Here is an 11,729-nt window from a genome sequence, read left to right on the forward strand (position 1 = left end):
ACTCCTAAGCCAGATCTTTACTCCAGGATCCAACTATTTTTCTTTTTTGTCTTTTTTGTTTTGTTTGGTTGGTTGGTTTTTTGGTTTTTCAAGGCAGGATTTCTCTGTATAGCCCTGGCTGTCCTGGAACTCACTTTATAGACCAGGCTAGCCTCGAACTCAGAGATCCACCTGCCTCTGCCTCCCGAGTGCTGGGATTAAAGGTGTGTGCCACCATGCCCGGCCGCTGGCTAATGTTTAATGACTAGCTTTGCCAAGGACAAGAGAAAACTGCCTGATCACAGTTGGACAGTTCCCATGATACAACTGTTTAACCCCACTGATAGTTAAAGAATATGTAAGAGCATGTGCAAAGCACCTACTTAGACACAGTAGGCTCTTTATAGACACTTCTGTTTTACTCTCTTTAACACAAACACAGACAAAATCTATACACATGCACCCACAGCCCCCAGGATGCACATTCCATCCCAGGATGCCTTTCTTGGCCCCAGAATCCTCCAGGTATTGGAGGTAGCTGATGATGCTGTCTCTCTGTGAGGTCTGCTCACATGTCTATCCCAGATTCTGTTTTCTGATGCTCAGACTTCCCACAATGAGCCCTAATGCTTAAGGGAACATCTTCAATTGTAATTATGACCCAGAGACACACCTTAGTAAATCACTAGCCAATCGGACTTCCAGAATAAATCCCACATGTTTTCAGTTGGGGCCAGTGTGAGGAGGTAGGGGAGAAAGGTAAGAAGCAGCTGGGGTGTCCTGACACTGGGCACCCCAACACCCCAGCTCCTGCTTGTCCAGCTCCGTGCATCCCCATCTCCTTCCAGGCAGGGATAGATCTTTGTCTGAGATGATGGTGTAAAATGGAGTCACTCAGTCAGTGGATCAAGCATCCGTCCCCTCTGCTGCCACATCCAGCTCTCCCTAGGCCTGCTGTCCTCTAGTGTCACTGTCCCAGCATGGCCTTGGCTGAGTCCTCCCTGGACAGGTGCATAGCCACCCTCCCTAGGGCTTCTAGGTCCATCCCTCCCTCTTCCTTTCCCTGCTTTCAGCATGACGTCACTGGAAGTTTGTGTCCAGAAATGTGACGTTTCCCAGTGCTGCTCTTCCCGTGCTGCTCTCCTGCTCAACGTCTTTCCCACAACCCACTTTGCCTCTTCCCCACCTGGGTGGTTTTCCAGAGGAAGGAAGCATTCTTTCCACGCCATGCGCACCAGCTCTGGACTGACAGATTGATTTACAGTGTCTAGAGCTGCCAGACCCAGAAACCATCAGGTCTGGCCCTGAGCCTCGGAGCTGCAGACACAATCTTTTTAAAGGTCTGAAGGACTTCTCTCAGTGCACAGCCTGAGCCACTTCTCCTGACCTGGCCTGAACTCCTCTTTCCATCCTGAGCTTTTTTTTTTTTTTCCCTAATTTTTCCCCCATTCTATTCCATATACCTTGGCTTCCTGGGCTGGATCCTGAGCCTTATGTGCTCAACTCTGACCTTTGACCCTAATGAGAACATTCCCTGGTATATCCCCTAGTATATAAGCTGTGCTCCTGGAGACAAGAACAGCTCCTCCTATGGGAAGATGCACGCACATGCATGCTTTGGAGGGAGGTCATGTTGGTGGGTGATGGGCACAACGCTTACACTGGAATAAAATGTTGTCCTTGAACTCTGGCAGCTATCCAGAGGTCAGCCAATCACATTTTACCCTTAATTGATCTATCAGATTAGCTTTAACGGCTTGGGGAGGAAACGGAAATGCAGCAGGAAGCAATTACAATAGACTACTGCTCTTAGGGCTTCCATTTGATCTTCAAACAGCCAGTCATGGAGCGAGAGGGGGGGGTCCCCATTATCCAACCTAGGCAGTAGCTCAGCCAGCCTAGTCGACTCTCCTGATGTCACTAGGCAGCAGTGGAGAATTCTGGAAAACTGCACCAACATCCCAGGTCTCAGTTCTGGGCACTTGATCCCAGAACCCTGCAGAGCTTTGGCCAGCATGGCTCCCAACACAGACTTCTGAGCCTTGCGTGAGCCCAGGGAAGCTTTGGGGGCTCTGGACATCCTCTCTTCCCACCCTTTCTCTTTGCCTTGGGCCTAGGATGGCAGTGGAGGATCAGCTCAGTTTTCATCGGCGCTGGCGTCTCTCTCAGGGCAGCCCAGGAAAAAGACATTGATTTATGATCAAAAAGGAGGAGGATGCGGGGGGTGGGGGGGGGAGATGCAGGGCAGTAGGGGTGGGTGGGTGCTAAGAGATAGTATCAGAAAGAATAAAAAAGATTCCCTATGCCTTAAAAAAAAGATGATGAGGAGGATCCTGCCCTCTGATGCCTCCGTAGGCGTGGGCTGGAAAATCTTTTCATGTAAAATTGAAATGGAATCATGAATGAGGAGAGGGCGTCTTGGGGCTTGGGTGTGCCTTCCAGGACTGAATTAAATTAAAAACATATCGATTTTCCCTGCCAACAAACAGGCCTGGCACTGGAGGAGGGGGGCGCAGCTCAGGGAGGCAGCTTGAATCCCTGTCCCAGTCCACTAGCATCCTTCCGAGTCCTGGCAATTTTATAATTGGCCCAGTGGGTTGTGATTTAAAAAAAAAAAAAAACACAGAAGAACCAATTAACAACAGCTTCCTCTGACCTCCGGTTTGAGGTGGTAGGAGACAAGGTAATGACTTAAGACAGAAGGGAGGAAAAAAAAAAACCCTGAAAATAAAAATAGAAAAATATCAAGAGCAAAGACCTAAATCTTTTTGGCTCCCTGATTAATAACCCTGTCAGGCCGATCACAAGCCCTAAACAGCGATGCTCGTTGCAGCTGAATTTTTTATACTTTCTATTAATCTTTAATGATAGCTTGGTCACCTAGTCTCTTTTATCTTGTCAGATAAATGTATGGTTAACAGGATAATGAGATTTCTAAAGTCCCATCCCCGCTCCCAGCCAGCTAGTGCATGCGGCGACCTCTGACCCCTGGCAGACAGAGGCACCAGGGTGCTCGTAATTGGGAGGTGTGCTGGGGGTGCAGGGGAAGCTGAAGGATGGTTTAAACTTTGATTTGAGGTCAGCGAGGTCACCAAGCTCTGGAAGACCAGCCGGGTTTTATTACCAGCTGCCTCTGATGGGGATATAATTAGATTTAGCTATTGCCTTATTAATAAGTAATCGCTTCCCCCACCGCTGTGGGTGGGCAAATGTATTCCTTGGATAATTTGAGGACACGAGGCTGGCTTTATTAAGAAGAATATATCATGCGTGTTTGGCCAGAAGCAGACACCCATCTGGATCTCTGGACTTTGGGGGAACTTTGTCATTTGTACTCATTTGTGATATTGGATAAATTGGCTGGAGCTTTTTAAAATCTGGTCTTACCTCGGTGACTTCAAACAGCAGTTACAGGGGAATCCAGTTTTAGCCCGTTTTGACGATTCAAGAGCAAAAGATTTCTAAATAGTTCCAACCGTCCATCCATGTATCTGTACATATGAGTGCATTTGTCTGTCTATTCATCTACCCATTCAGGAATGTGTGCATGTGCCCTTCTGTGCATCCATTCATGCATTTGTACGTGTATTGAATCAACCCGACCATCTATTCACGTGTGAATGCATCCATACATGTATTTGTTAGGAATCCTGTTGTCATTCTTTTGATTTTTGTCTTTTTTTTTTTTTTTTTGAGACAGGGTCTCTGTGTGTGGCCCTGGTTGTCCTGGTATTTGCTATGTAGACCAGGTTCCATTCCTTAATCCCCAATCATATAAAAATGTGCTAAAGGCTTGCTCAGCCCTAGATGAGGTAGGAAGTATTTATAGAGTCAAAGACCCAACTTCAGTCTTGAGGGACGTAAGCAGAGACATGACCGAAGATCCCTGAAGAGTGAGATGAGGGGGGCTGTAAGGGCCATGTTGATGAAGTGAATGCTGGCCATCACACAGGCAGTACTGCCTGTCAGACCCGGCATTGCCTAACTATTCCTGCATGGTTGACCTGGGCATCCTCCCTGATTTTCTGAGAAGGGCTGGGGTCCAGAAAAGAGGTCACTGGAGCTTAGGGGCTTGTTCTTATTTAGGAAGTTGTATTTGCCCCACATGTCCAGGACAATCCTTGGGGAAGGGGGGGGGGGAGAGAGAGAGAGAGAGAGAGAGAGAGAGAGAGAATGGAGAGTGGATTAAAGAGAGACCTTCACTAGTCCTAGACTGAGGAGCTAGCTCAAAGCTGTTTGGCTGCCAACTATGAAATCCATGTCCTAGCCATTTGCTATTTCTGTTGTTCGTTAAATACCATTATTTAGCTTTTTAAAAAAAAAATCTGAAATTGGCTATGCTGGACACCTCTTTCCCAAGCAATACTTAGCTTCCACTATGTTAATATGAGCCTAGACACTTCAATTCCATGTTGCAATTTCTCGATGGAGAAAGGAGTACTTAACTTATAAAAGCATGCTGGCCATATTTGCTTTGAATTATGTCTCATTGATGTCACACCATTATTTCATGTTTCATGAGAAAAAGTTAATTATGTCGTGGCATATTATTAGTTGTAAGATACATTGATTCCCAAAGTTTCAAATTGCAAAGAAACATGTTTCATGGTTGGTAAAAATATAGTCATTTCAACCAGTTCTATTGTTTTAATTCCTGTTTCTCAAGAGTGTTTGGGGAGATAGCCGTAAGCTCGCACGGTGGCTCTTGGTCATTTGTCTTTCTAAGTTCACCGGCCTTACCATCTCTGGTGGGTGAGTGGTGGTGTTGGGAAGGAGAAGAGAAGAGAGGGTCCAGGCCCAGTTCCCCATCCTTAATTGGGGAGGCCCTGCTGGTCTCCCTTGCTCAGGGATAGAGACCCTCGCTCCCCTCCCTCTCTCAGGATCACACCACTCTCTTATAGACTGATCCTCTTCCCTCCTCAAAGAATAAGTGCCTTCTGTCGGCAGACCTTCAAAGTGAGTGCACTGGCCTAGGCTGGGGCTCCGCAGGTGGAGTGCCTGCCTAGCGTGCGTAGGGCCTGGGTTCCATCCCCAGCACCAGACTAAGTGGACAATGATGTACGCTTACTCCACAACAGAAGAAGACAAAATAAACAAATAAAAGAATCAAATCAAAACCAAACAGAAAAGTAATGTAATGAGAGGTCTCTGAACCATGGACTGACAGGGGAGAAGGACAAACTTCTATCTGTCTGTCCTCTCTCGAGCCAGGGGTTTTGTTTTCTCTTGCTTGTCTCCACTAAGAGACTTAGGGAGGGATGCCCTCTTGGACAGGCTGTGCTGGGATTGCCTACCTTCCTCCACAAAAGTACCCACTCCTTCAATATGCCCTGGTCTTTCTCTGACATAGGATGACTGGGAATCCCCGAGGTTATCCACATCCTAGTCCCTCAAAACAGTGAATAATGCTACCTTACAGAACAAAGGGCAGAGGGTTGACTACAGGAGAGAAGGAGGCAGCTTTCTAGACAAAGGCAGCAATGTAGCCCTGAGCCAAAGAATTCAGGCAACCGTGGTAACTAGAATAGGCAAAGAATGGGCTTCCCTGGCCTCCAGCCTACAGAAGGAAGCAGTCTGGTGACACCTTGGCTCTTGCCAAATGTGACTCGTTTCAAGATTCTGACCTCCAGAGCTGAGCAGGAGAAGTTTGTGTAGCTGGGTGTGGCCAGGTCGATGATAATCTGTTACAGGAGTGAGAGGAGATTGAGTCTTAGGTTCCCAGGCTCTAGTTTGTTCCTGATGCTAAAGGGTTGTCCTTGCTAGGCAGATGGCTCAGTTTGATGAAGCACCTGTTGTGCAAGCTGGAAGACCTGAGTTCCAATCTCCAGCACCCACATAAAGCTGGTTGTGCTGACATGTAAATACCAGCACTGGAAAGGTGGAGACAGGAGGATTCCTGGAACTTGCTGCTCAGCCAGTTTAGCTGAACAAGAGCTTCAGATTCAGAAAGAGCCTGCCTCAAAACATAAGATGCAAGGTGAGTGAGGAGGACACCGTGGGCTGACCACTGCTGTGCACACTGGTGTAAACACACACACACACACACACTGTCCTCTGCCCTCCACAGGCATGTGTTCTCGTTTGCCTTCCATTGCTCTGATAAAACACTGACTCAAAGCAACTTGGGGAGGAAAGAGTTTGCTTGGCTCACGTGTCTCCATAACTGTCCATTCACACTGTCAAGGCAAGAACGGTGGAATGATGCTTACAGGCTTGCTCTTCCTCTGTCGCTCCCTCAACTTGCTCTTCTTCTTTTTTTTCTTTCTTTTTTTTATTGGGTATTTATTTCATTTACATTTCCAATGCTATCCCAAAAGTCCCATACACACTCCCTCACCCACCCACTCCCACTTCTTGGCCCTGTTGTTCCCCTGTACTGAGGTTTGCACGACCAATAGGCCTCTCTTTCCACTGATGGCCGACTAGGCCATCTTCTGATTCATATGCAGCTACAGACACAAGCTGGGGGCGGGGGGGTACTGGTTAGTTCATATTGTTGTTCCACCTATAGGATTGCAGATCCTTTTGCTCCTTGGTTACTTTCTCTAGCTCCTCCATTGGGGGCCCTCTGATCCATCCAATAGCTGACTGTGAGCATCCACTTCTGTGTTTGCTAGGCCCTGGCATAGTCTCACAAGAGACAGCTCTATCTGGGTCCTTTCAGCAAAATCTTGCTAGTGTATGCAATGGTGTCAGCGTTTGGAAGCTGATTATGGGATGGATCCCCAGATATGGCAGTCTCTAGATGGTCCATCCTTTCGTCACAGCTCCATCAGTTTGCTCTTCTTATACTACTCAGGAAGACCTATGCAGGGGTGGCACCACCCACGGGGAGCCCAGCCCTCACACATCAGTCATGAAGAAAATGCCTCACGTTGCTTCTAGGCCATCCTTAGAGAGGCATTTTCTCAGTTGAGGTGCCCTCTTCCCTGATGACGGTAGCTTGTGTCAAGTTGGCCCCCCAAAAACCCAAACAAACAAACAAACAAAAAAACCAAACCAACCAACCAAACAACAACAAACAACCAGCACAACGCGCAGCTCAGGAAACCTCATTGCTATCTAAAGGCCTAGGGAAGGGGAGGAACTGACTTATACAAGAAACTGCAGGGATATGGGTGGGACTGAGGCCCAGGGCCTCTGGCTGGGGAGGAACGAACTCTCCATTCTTCTAGACTATGCTAGCACCATGGGAACAGCCAGAAAGATGAACTCCGTGAGCTCAGTGTTATTACTGCATCTGTCTGTCTGTCTGTCTGTCTGTCTGTCTGTCTGTCTGTCTGTCTGTCTCGTGTGTGTGTGTGTGTGTGTGTGTGTGTGTGTGTGTGTGTGTGTGTGTGTGTGTGTTGGGGGGTATATGTGTGTTGCTTTTGCCTCTTTGGGCATTATTTTGTTTTGTTTGTCTTGTTCTTCTGTCTCTGCAGCAGATGGCAGGCCTGGGGTTTAATAAGGAAGGGCACATTACTGTGATTTTACAACATTTCTCTGCTTGTCTGTTTTTGGCAGGAATGAGATGTCACTAAATGTTCATCCAAGCCATTTCTGGTTCTTCCTGGGAACAGCACTTGCTTCTGGATAGGGCAGGTGAGGTCTGACTGCTGGCAAGGAGTGGCAGAAAGGAGGGCGACGAAGCAGAAACTGCAGGAAGCCTCGGGACTGGGGAGGACGGGTTGAGGTTTGCATTTCTGCCAGTCCCCCATAAGCTCACAAGTAGGGGCTGCTAGCGAAGCCCTGTGCAGGGCCACAGTGACAGTCTAGAGCAGCAGAGGCCAGGACTGCAGGTGTCCTCCCAGGGAGCTAAAGGGACCCTGAGGCAAGGCCCTCACATCCTGTCTCTGGAGACCCACAGTCTTTGTAGCAAAACAAAGTAGATACCAAGATGGAGCATGCTCCCGGTTTTATATAAACTACACCCCTCCCTTCATCTCCTCTTGGTATATTCTATGTTCTAGACTTTTCTTAGGCTAAGAACAAATCCCTGGCAGTATTTAAGAAAGTGAGTTCTGGAGGCAGACTGCTTGTATTTTCAAACACAACTCTACCAGATGCTGGCCCTACCACTGGAGAAAGTTCCAAAGCCATTCCTTGCCTCAGTTTACCCAACTGTGAACTTGGAATAACAATGACAGGCACCCAATAGGATTGTCTCCAACAAGTTAACTCAGTAAGTAAAAAGGGGGCCTTGTGTCTCCCCACACTTCACGCCCCACGCTCCTCCATTCCTACCCACACCAGCTTCAGAGAACACTGAATCACACCCCAGCCACTGCCTAAAGAACCAACTTCCAGATCAGTTTATTACCAAAACACAGAATAAATGTTTTCCTACGCTCCATAAATGGCTCCCCAGCTCTGCAAAAATGAAATATTCCTTTCATTATGGAATGAAGAAGCCGTTTATCTGGTGTCTTAAGTGGCATGAATAGGGTGTGCAGCCCTCAACAGAGGGATAATGATGCTGCTGATTTTCGCCAGCTCGGGACAGGCTGACACATTGTGTACACGGGGAAGGAATGGAGGCTTCTAGAAGGGGAAGTGAGAATCTTTCTCTCCCGCCAGGAACAAGGTGCAAAGTGTCTGAGCCCAGGCTGCTCCTGCCAGGTAAAGTATTGGTATTCCACCTGGCATCTCAAGGAGCCAGCACTGAGCTGAAGCCGGGTGAACCCCACCTGGGGAGAGAACAGAGAGACCCAACAGATCCTAGGATGCCACCTGCTATACACCATTGTCATCCCCCACCCCACCCCGAAATCCACATGCTGACTTAGAACTCTGGAAGCAGAGGTGTTGAAAAATATTTTGCTTCAAACAAACAAACAAACAAATGTATGCTCAATTTTCAAGAGAGGGAAGGGATTCAGACAGTCTTGTCAATGGTCTCTCAGATCCTGATGTCTCCTACTGACCTCTTTCTACCAATGTACTCCTCCCATTTAACCACTGTACTTAAACCACTGCAGGGCTCCCAGGCTAAGAGGAGGTGCTCAGCTCCAAAAGGGGAGCCTGATGGCACAGCCAACACCTCAGTGGTGCAGCGACAGGCTGGGCAGCTGTATGTGGTGACCCCGGTGCGGTCTCAATGAAGAAACAAGTCACCCCAAGGGAGTGAGTGACACCCTGTGACACTATATGCTAATTCATCCTTCCGTCACCTCCCTAGAGAAAAACAGGGATGACGGGGATGGAGTTGGTGGGAAAAGTCCAACACATGAGAACATCCTGAGCTGAGAGGTGTGCCTGCACCTGGGGAGAAGTTGGTAAGAGTCCAAGAGAAATGTTGAGTGTGGGACCACTCAGGGCAGAAGAGGAGAAACTGAAATTCTGATCTGGATCTGATGGTGTGAGGTTGGGGAACGTGGGTTGCCTGGGGTTCTTGGTCTTGTGGTGGGCTGGGCTACAGTTAATTGAAGGATTCACAGGGTAAGTTGGAAGTTCTCCAGATGCTTGCCATCCTCTGTCCGTGGTCAGGCAGGAACTCCGAAACTGTTCTAGATATTTCAGTGTAACACAAGGAACTGGTTACCAAGGCTGCAGAGTAACTAAAGAAAGAGAACTGGTTGTGTCTTCAGTATGGTTGCCCAGGAGACCTCACCCTGGCCTGGATACCTGGTGTAACCACCCAGGAACCTGGGGGCTGCAGTCCAGCCAGGCTGCAGGAATATTCTCAGAAGCATGCCGGTCCAGAAGCCCACGGGTGCCTTCTCTCTCCTCTCAAGGTCCAGTCTCCCACCAGTACCTCCTATTGGCCAAACCTACAGGAAACCAGCTGCAAGGGAATCTGGGAAATGTAGTTCCTTGGGAGAAGATGAATCAGGAAATTAAGATGTAATATGTGCTGCTGAGCCATTATATGTGCAGTACATAGGAGCCCTTCAGGATCCTGATAGTGGCCAAGATGGCTTGACTCTTTCTTATCACTTGAGTGAATCTGTTTGGCCAAGGCTAGAGTGTATCCAGGCAGCATATTGGAGTCCCATTTGGCCTCCTATTTGCCGACTGGCCTTACCTACTCTCTTAGGGCCTTGACAATGGAGTCCACACATCACAAGGCAAAAGAGGAGAGGTTTGCTGCGGTTCATACAATTCCTGGGACTCTGGGCCCTCTTCTCAAACCAACCATACTAGAACTTTCTGTGAAGGACTTTGCTCTAGGAAGAGGCTCTTATTTTGGAACTAATGCACTTCGTAAACATCAGTAAGGGCATGTTCAAGAAAGATCTTGTCATTAGCCTCCAGAGTCCTCCCTAGACAGTCCCAGACAGTCCCAGATAGTCCCTGAGTTCTCATCTGCCATCCCCAGCTATGTCACTTGTCTATTGATGGGCAGGGAAGCTGCAGGTTGAGGAAATGACATCAGACATCAAAAATGCCTCTATTTCTGCAGTTGACTGGTAGATTGGCAGGAGGCCAGCTGAGCCTGGATGATTCTTGGTTGTGTAGCTGTTGGCTGGACCCTCATCCTCTGTGAGTTAGCTCAGACTTGTGTAGCAGTTTTGGAAGAGAACAGGAGTAGAGACATTTGTGTTGCTTTGGTCCCAGACCCCTTGCCATTCCCACTGCATGCTAGAGTCAGAGGAACTCACAGTGCATCTCTGGCTGAGAGATGAGGAAATAGAGCCAACCTCGAGATGGGAAGACCCACAGTGGACTGTGGCCTCCTCTGCAATGCCTCTCTGTGCTGAGACACTGTGTAGCTTAGGCCAATGTCCACTCTGTCTTTCATCCCTAGTGATATTCGCACCTTTAGCTAAGTTCATAATCATGAGCTTGCCTTAAAGTCAGAAGATGCTCTCTAGCAGGGATCTGTCCAATAAAACAGCAAAAAACCTGCCACCAGCCCTTTGTCTCTTTCTCCTTATTTTCATTCTTCCTAGTACATGGATACTAAGGGTCTTGTCTGGACCCAAGCAATCACATCAGACCACAAGGCAACACACTAATTATAGCAGAGAAGCAAGGTGCAAAGGTCCCAGGATTCTAGTATTTGACCACTGTGGTGTTTGAATAGTATGGCCCTCACGGACTCCTGTGTTTGGATGCTTGGTCCATGAAGAGTGGCATTATTAGGAGGTGTGGCCTTGTTAGAGTGGGTGTGGTTTTGTTGGAGCAAGCTTGTCACTGTGGAGGAGGGCTTTGAGGTTTTCTATGCTCAAGCTTTGCCCAGTGTGACAGTCTCCTTCTGCTGCCTTTGGTTCAAAATGTAGAACTCTCAGCTCACTCTCCAGCACCATGTCTGCCGGCATACTGCTATGTCCCCTGCCATGACAGTAGTGGACTGAACCTCTGAAACTGTAAGCCAACCCCAATTAAATGTTTGCCTTTATAAGAGTTGCCATGGTCCTGGTGTCTCTTCACAGCCATAAAACCCAAACTAAGACAATAATGTTTTAGGAGAATGTCCCCTTAATGTTTGTTAAGTTGGCCTACTGGAACCTAATCTAATTAGTATGTTACATACTCTACATACGGGCACTGACAGTTCTTTACCCCTTTCTCTGTTTCTTACAGCTACCCCTCGCTTTCAGAGCTGTCCCTGGTCATTCCCAGTTCCTCTCTCTTGTTTTTCCCAGAATGCCATCAGTCTGCATGGTGCCTTGACATCCACTTGCTGCTTATGTCTTATTGGAGCTGTAAACACCGTGATCTCCTTCAGTGCAGAGATGGGCGAAGGGGGCGGGGGTAGGGGTGGGGGATGGGGGTGGGAGTGAGGGGCAGGCTGGTGCTTACGCACAGGCTTCAGGATGCTGTTG

The sequence above is a fragment of the Mus caroli genome, chromosome 9 (assembly GCF_900094665.2).
Source record: "Mus caroli chromosome 9, CAROLI_EIJ_v1.1, whole genome shotgun sequence".
Classification (NCBI taxonomy): domain Eukaryota; kingdom Metazoa; phylum Chordata; class Mammalia; order Rodentia; family Muridae; genus Mus; species Mus caroli.